This window comes from Lactuca saligna, chromosome 5 (assembly GCF_052625555.1).
Source record: "Lactuca saligna cultivar CGN05327 chromosome 5, ASM5262555v1, whole genome shotgun sequence".
In the NCBI taxonomy this organism is placed as follows: Eukaryota; Viridiplantae; Streptophyta; class Magnoliopsida; order Asterales; family Asteraceae; genus Lactuca; species Lactuca saligna.
This window is the reverse complement of record NC_136421.1, coordinates 107,774,950-107,783,594: the sequence shown is the minus strand read 5'-3', so window position 1 is coordinate 107,783,594 and position 8,645 is coordinate 107,774,950.

The window sequence follows — 8,645 nt, the reverse complement described above, 5'->3', positions numbered from 1 at the left end:
ACAAGAAACGCATAGGCCAACTCCAAAAGAGTGGAGTCATGGAATCCTTTGACCTCAAATCAGATGATAGTTGTGAATCTTGTCTACTTGGAAAAATGACAAAATCACCCTTCACTAGAACTTGTGAGAGGGGTGAAGGTTTGTTGGACCTAATACATACTGATGTATGTGGGCCATTCAAAACCGCCACAAGGGATGCTAATCGGTATTATGTGACTTTTATTGATGATTTTAGTAGATATGGGTATGTCTACTTAATCAAAAATAAGTCCGAAACCTTTGAAAGGTTTAAGGAATTCAAGCAGGAAGTAGAAAATGAATTGGGCAGGAACATTAAGATGCTTCGATCCGATCAAGGTGGTCAGTATCTTAGTACCGAGTTCCTTGACTACCTTAAGGAGTGTGGGATTGTCTCACAATTGACTCCTCCTAGGACACCACAGCTGAATGGTGTAGCTGAGAGGCGTAATCGAACCTTGTTGGACATGGTTCGCTCTATGATGAGTCGAGTTTTGTTACCAATCTCTTTTTGGGGGTATGCCTTAGAGACTTCCGCCCATATCCTTAATCTAGTCCCTACAAAGAAGGTTACCAAAACACCTCATGAGATGTGGACTGGGAAGGTTCCCAATTTGGACCACATCAAAATTTGGGGTTGCGAAGTCTTCGTGAGGCGTGAAACTCATGATAAGCTTGAACCCCGAAGTGAAAGGTGTATTTTCATCGGCTACCCACAGAAATCCTTCGGTTACCTCTTCTACAGACCCAGTGAGAATGTGGTCTTTGTAGCACGAAGAGGGATCTTTCACGAGAAAGAATTTATAAGCCAAGGAGACAGTGGGAGGCAGATTGATCTTGAAGAAATTCAAGAATCAATTGGTGAAGGAACCTCAGACACTAGCAATCAACCTGAGGAGGAAACTCCTGTTGATCCAGCTGACAAGTCTGTACCTCCGAGGCGTTCCACACGGGTTAGGAACACACCTTCGTTTTATTATGGTTTTCATATTACTATGGAAGGTGATACGTTTATTAGTGATAGTACACTAGTAAATTTGGATGAACCTAGTAGTGTTAAGGAAGCCATGGCAGGCCCAGAGACTGCTAAATGGAAGGAGGCTATGGACAGCGAGATACAGTCCATGTATGACAATCAAGTTTGGAACTTGGTTGACAATGTACCAGGCCGTAAAACAGTCGGGTGCAAATGGATCTTCAAGAAGAAGACAGACATGGAAGGAAAAGTGCATACTTATAAGGCTCGACTGGTTGCGAAGGGTTTTACTCAAACTCAAGGTGTTGATTATGATGAAACCTTTTCGCCGGTAGCAAAGATTAAGTCTATTAGGGTTATGTTAGCCATTGCAGCATTTCATGATTATGAAATATGGCAAATGGATGTCAAAACCTTTTTCCTTAATGGAAAGTTGGCTGAGGATGTGTACATGAATCAGCCAGAGGGTTTTGTCAATGCAGAGTACCCTAATAGAGTATGCAAGCTTGAGAAATCCATTTATGGATGAAAACAAGCATCTCGTAGCTGGAATCTTTGTTTTGATGAGAAGGTAAAAGAGTTTGGCTTCTTGAGAAGCGAAGATGAGTCTTGCGTGTATGTCAGAGCTAGTGGGAGTATAGTTAGCTTCTTGGTACTGTATGTGGATGACATACTACTCATAGGAAATGACATACCAACCTTGCAGGAGGTTAACTCCTGGCTTGGGAAGTGCTTTGCTATGAAGGACCTAGGGGAGGCTACCTATATCCTAGGGATAAGGATATTAAGAGAAAGGAGTAGAAGACTAATTGGACTTAGTCAGAGTATCTACTTGGATAAGGTGCTGAAAGGTTCAACATGGAGAATTCCAAGAAAGGAGATTTACCGATCCAAAGCAATACCAAACTGAGTAAGACTCAGAGTCCGAGTACAGAGGCAGAGATAGCTGAGATGAGCCAATTACCATATGCTTCCGCAGTTGGCTCGATCATGTATGCTATGACTTGTACCCGTCCTGATGTGGCATTTGCTTTGAGCATGGTCAGCAGGTATCAGGGGAACCCTGGCAAGACTCATTGGACCGCGGTAAAGAACATTCTCAAGTACCTGCAGAGGACTAAGGATTGGATCCTTACCCTTGGTGGCAGTGATGACTTGAGAATATTAGGGTATAGTGATGCTGGTTTTCAGACTGATAGGGATAATTTCCGCTCTCAGTCGGGCTGGATCTTTACCTTAAATGGAGGGGCAATTTCTTGGAAGAGTTCCAAGCAGGAGACGGTGGCTGATTCGACTTGTGAATCAGAGTATATAGCAGCGAGTGAAGCAGCGAAGGAGGCGATATGGCTAAAGAACTTCATCGGAGACCTTGGAGTTGTACCGGCTATTAAGGAACCTATAGAGATTTTCTGTGACAACAATAGTGCGGTTACCTTAGCCAAGGAACCAAGAGATCATGGCAGATCCCGACACATTGACAGAAAATATCACTTCATAAGACACAAGATTGAAGAAGGACTCCTTGTGACAAGGAGGATATCGTCGGATGAGAATCCTGCAGATCCCCTTACGAAGGGACTGACGAGGGTTTAGCATTTTCAGCATGCGAGACGCATCGGGCTAAGGGACAATATTAGTTTTACAGATTAGATAGTTTTCCTGAAACTTGTAAAATGTAATCGACGTTTGATGATGAATAAAATTTGTGATTTATTTATGAGTAAAGTGTTACTATCATTGTCAATTATTTACTATTGTTTCAGTTTTGCATGTTTTGACTTCCAGAATAATTAATTTATTCAAACCTCCACAATCGATCATACGTTGGAAGTAGGTATGAATCAAGATTATCATGAATTGGGTTTGTAGATGCCTTAAAGGTGTTTAGACATGGCAATGGTTGCTGCAACATTCATGAGAACTCATAAGTTATGAGTATTGGTATAAACCCATGCTCACTTGTATCACTTCATGAAATTTATCTCGAGTGATCGTGAGACGATAACATCATATAAATCTTTAAACCTAGAGATATGAGTTGTTACCTATGAGTTGGTTGTGCATTGATTGTACGTAAACGCATCAGTAACTTGATGTTATAAAACGTGCCTTTGTGTACAATTCAATAAGTAGTAGAACAAGCATATCAGTCGAAGTTTATCTGTTCCTTCTAGAAATAGAAGCGATATCTGGGCCCCTCGATGATTTTGTGTTGACCCATGTACCAGGCCTGGTCAGAACTAAACCGATGTGTTCAGTGAAGTTCTTCGTCAAACAAATCAGAAAATCGAGAAACAACTGCTAGACAATAAGCAAGACATAGTTCCATGTGTTTGTCCGACTGATATCATGAGAACAGAGGATTATGTGATCACTTATCTAAAATGGCGCTTCATAGTTCGACAAAGTCTTCATTGTTCGAGGGAGTTTTCGAGAGCTACGATTGTTGGTTGGTTCCTGAAGTTATAGGCAAATATAGTTATTAGACTTATCCAAGTGGGAGTCTGTTGGATAAGGTGTCTAAGTCCATAACTTATTTGGTATATACTTGACCCGACCGGCATGGTCCATTTGGGTTGCATCTCATCCAAATTATTATGGATAATTTTATGAGAGTTATACACATATGTTTATTAATATATTATGAGTTATAATATATTAATATGAAGTTACGTTATTTAATTAGTTTTAGTCTTAAATTAATTATGAATTAATTTAGAGATTAAAAGGAATACTAATTAAATTATGGGCTATTTGTTTTATATAGTGTGGGCTAATACTCATTTGTTAATGGGCTAGGCTTATGTGGAAGTCCATGGATGATCCATGGAGCTTTTAACCCATGGATCCTTGGAAAAGGAAAAGACATGGGTTATTAGGGTTTCACCCTAATCATGCACACTATATAAGCATGCTTATGGAGCATGAAATGGAGCCTAAGAGAAAACTAGTGAACTAGTGTGTGTGTGTGCATGTGTGTGGCCGATTTTATACAAGGTGTATACTCTCTCAAAGTTTTCCAAGAGTTTGTGGTGTTTGTGATTCCATTTGAGGCATTCACACTATTGGTGCTTGGCCCTCAAACTCCTTAAAACCAAACTCACCAAAAGGTATGTAATCTCTTCTAACTCTTTTATGTTGAAATGTTCCCCATGCCATGTTAGATAGGTTATAAACCTTGGAAAATTATTATTTTGCATGTATTTAGACAAACATAGATCCAAGGTTTATTAGGGTTGCATGCACACTTAGGAAGTGTTAGATTGCTCAAAACCCAACAGTAAATCCCTTAATTAGTATATAGGCTTAAAGGAAGGAAAAACGAGGCTTTTGGCAAAGTTTTAGGTGTTTACGGCCTAAGGGGCTTCCTAGGCCGTAAACTCCTTTTATTCCCCTAAATTCATTGATTTTTGGCCTCTAAATGTTATGGAAAATGTTTAGAACAAGATAGGGAAGAAACCCTTACGTTTGGAAGCTCGAATTCGCGGATTTGGAGTCGGTTTCAGGTCTAGAGAGAGAAAGTAGTGAGAGAGAGTGAAGAAGTGGTAAAAGGCTTAAAAGTAGTGTTCATTTGCTTATATATGTCTGGGGTATTGCACCCGGTACACGGCTACCCGATGCTAAAGTTTAACGGGGTTAAAACTTTTTACCCTGGTGAAGTGGTTAAAAAGTAATATAACTCTATTTAGTTAAACGGGGTTATCATTTACAAGTACTTATGATAATATCGGGACATATAAATAACTAGATATTTGTTTATTGATGACTCCAACCATTACTGAGAATAACATATAGTGACGCATTCCGTTAGTGAAGATGGGATTTGTAACAACAATATATTTGGGGTTGTCACACTTGAACGCTAGTTTAGGGTCTGAGACCCTATTTGAGCTCCTTATCTCATAACCTAACCCTAATATCTCCAGCCTCCATCCCTCTAAACCCTAGAAATTGACCCTAAGCCTCCATTTGAGTGATTCTTGAGCATTTTGGTGATTTGGTGAATTTTTGGTGCATATTGTGGAAGAAGGAGGCCCTTGAGGAAGTATTGCTTGGCTTAAAGCTTGTGGATTCAAGCCTTAATCATGTTGATCTAGCTCCAGAAAGCATAAAGTTTGACTCTTGGTGGCTTTCTCATGTGGATCCAGCGTGGTGATCACTTCTTGTGCTTGACTTTTGAAGAAGAAGGAGCTTTGAAAGAGAACCTAGCGTTCTCAATTGGGCTCTAGCGTGGTGATCACTTCTTGTGGATCCAGCGTGGCTTTCTCAATTGGGCTTGAGCACCTAGCTTTTGGATCTATGTTCTTCTCTTGTTGGTGCATCTTCCAGAGGTATCAAGTTTTGAACTTGCTTATTGTTGTGCTAGTTTTTGTTTTGGGTCCATTTTAGGGTTTTTGGTCCCAAAGCTTGAAGCTTTATGAGTTGTTCAACTCCAAAGCATAATATATGTCCCTTTGAGTATATTTAGTGGTGTTATGTCATACAATTCCAATCTTGGACATTGGAATCAAGCCATGCATGAGATAGGAGGTTTTTGAGATAAGGAAGTGAGTATTTTGGGTGTTTGTGACCATTCCAGCCAAGAAAATGCTTAAAGTCACTGACTTTATGGAGTAAGTGTCATTAGGGAGTCTAGATCTGCCGATTGAGGTAATGTATTAACTGTTTAAGACCAAATGAGTAGAAAGAGTGAATCTTGGGAGTACGTTGAGCGTAATTCCTGTACTCCCCGCATACTGCCCTAGTGTCCCCAATGGCCAATATAGATTCGTGAGTACGCTGAGCGTACCAAGAGAGGTACGCCCCATGTAACCTTATCATGGGCTTTTGGGCTAATTCTCATTTTGGGCCTTGAGTGTTGGGCCTAGAGTTTGGAATTGTTGCAATAAAGTCTTGGACCAGAGGATTATATATGTGCTTTGGGCCCTTGAGTTGGGCTTTCCATTGGATGTGAGAGAGTTGGGCCTCGGGAGAGCCCATTTATTATTGGGCAATGGTGAGCCCAATGGGTTTCAGGTCATTGATGGTCTGGTTAGTGGAATACCTCTAGACCTAATGAGCGAGAGTTGAGAATTAGTTCCTAATTAGGATAATTGTGGGTTTGGCACAGAGTTAGAGGCCAGTGTGTAGCAGCAACGTTTATAGGGACTATTCATCATCCGAGGCGAGTCTTCTCACTATACTTTACCTAGAGAGGTAATTATGTGTGACCATAGGGTCTTATGTGCTTGCCTGAGTTATGCATATTATGTGAGATATGTGATGTGTGCTATATTATGTGATATTTAGACTGGAACAGAGGGTCCAACGAACTGTGCTATATTATGACCGGACCGGAGGGTCCAACGAACTATGAGACCGGAGGGTCCTCACTTAGATCGGACTGGAGGGTCCAACAAGTAGTGAGACCGGAGGATTCTTACCCAGACTGGACTAGAGGGTCCAAGGAGCCATGGGATTGGAGGGTCCCACTGAGACACATTGGACTAGAGGGTCCTACATAGTTATAGCATCGAGTGGCTAATATGTGTATGTGGTATTTTTAGGAACTCACTAAGATTCGTGCTTACCGTGTTATGTGTTATATGTTTCAAATTCTTATCAGGATCGAGGGAAGGCGGCGACTCGATAGTACACACAAGAGAAAAGAGTCATGAATAAGGATCATGGATTTTGATAATTACTTTTGAAAACTATTTTGAAATGTGTTATGACATCGACACTTGAGATTTTGAGAATTATTATATGTGATGTTGGTAATTTAAATCGTTTTTTTTTTAAATTTACGGTGTTGCAAGTTGGTATTAGAGCCTTGGTTTGATGGATTCAGATACACCTTTACGTATGTCTGGACTCAAACTGAGGATTTTAGAAAAGTTTTTCAAAAGGAACGATTTTTCTAAAAATGAGTAAGCGAATTTTAAGAGAAAGACGAAACGAGAAGTGTGTACAATCAGCTAGCGCCCGAACGGTGATTTCCCAAAATACCCTTACTTATGTGTTATAAGTTATGAGATATGTTATGCATGCTAGAGAGTAGGCTAGGTATTTCATATTTTAGGATTAGAGTGGCCTGATTTGTGATGCCTTAGCCTAGGAGTTACTGCTATATATGATTTGCTTTTGAGTATGTACGGAGTAAGAGTATTCAGTAGGAATACTTTTTAGAGAGGGATCTGAGTAGAGGAGTAATCTAGGAGAGATACCTAGATGAGCATTTAAGGAGCCTACTGAGAGAGTAGTCAGATATCCACGAGGGGTGGAGTTGCTTGAGCTTGGTGATACCTTTTGAGTACAAGTATAGCAAGCGGAGTTGTAACCTAAAGTGGTTATACGTGTTGATAGAGAATATTCGATGCCCAAATGCTACTTGCTTCGTGCTTTGTGGAACTCTTGATGATGGGAGTCAGGTACTAAGTGAATGTGATGATATTTAGGAGGTAGATGGCTGGCATCTTGAGGAGTTCTTCAACAGCTGATGGTGGAGAAGTGTGAGAGTCTAGGAAGAACCTAAGGAGTGATCTTTGTCAGATGAGTATACTGATAGAGGAAGAGTATTCGCAAGGGAGCAACCAAGTATGATGGCATTGATGATTGAGGAGGTTGAGCAGCTACATAGGAAATCTGCGATGATCCATGTGGAAAGTATAGGTAGATGTGGCAGGTAGTATGGGGCTGTACTACTGAAAGCAGAGGACCCATACTCGATACAGGGAAAATTCCAGAGGATCTAAGTAGCAGATGAGAGGTGATCACATGGTTCGAGTACCATGATCCGTAGCAGATAAGAGGTGATCACATGGTTCGAGTACCATGATCCGTAGCAGATGAGGGGTGATAACTTGGTTTGAGTACCATGATTCATGGCGGTTTGTGCTTCTAGTGTTATCGGTTATTCCGTTGTGATTAATTAGATTGAGATCAGATGTGATAGAGTGTGGGGACAAAGGGCCATGCTAAACGAGTTTCAAGGGAGCACATCTTGAGGGGGAAATGGAGTTGGTTTCCGAGAAAGTTAGATGAGATGAAAACTGGAGTCGCAAGACTCGGGAACGAGTAGAGGTGGTGCTTTGTGGAGGATTACAGGTTGAGCTACGCAGTTGGCCGATAGTGGGGATGCCACTTCTTGTGACCGCAGTGTGCTATTTTCTGTGAAGAGCAGAATGGATACGAGTTTCTAAGTTTGAGGTAAACCCCGTGGTGTAGCAAGTGTGGTGACCTTTTCACTAGAGTAACTGGGTAGTATGTTTGCTGCAAGGTATCCTTATACCAAGAAAGAGTCATTAGTGGGACTAAGATGGATGAAAACAAGGAGATTCCTTGTTGGGGGAAAAGTACTTTTATTAGAATTTTTCGGTGGATAAAAAGGGGTATATTGGGGCGGTGGCCCTCGTGGTCTATGTTGTGTATGGACAACGAGAATGAGGTATGTGATTTTATGATTATTCCCGATTTGGGAGGCGGGTCGAGGAGTTAGAGTCGAAGTACGTGAAAGGACAGTATTTCCGTATTATGACAAATTGGATTCATAACAGCTTGGATTCCGGCAGTGTGTCAGTCTGAGGCCTTAAGATGCCTAGAGGCAGTCACGTGGTTAGGATTCCGAGATTTTGTCAGGGACGAGATATTTGGAGATTGGTTGGTTTCCTTT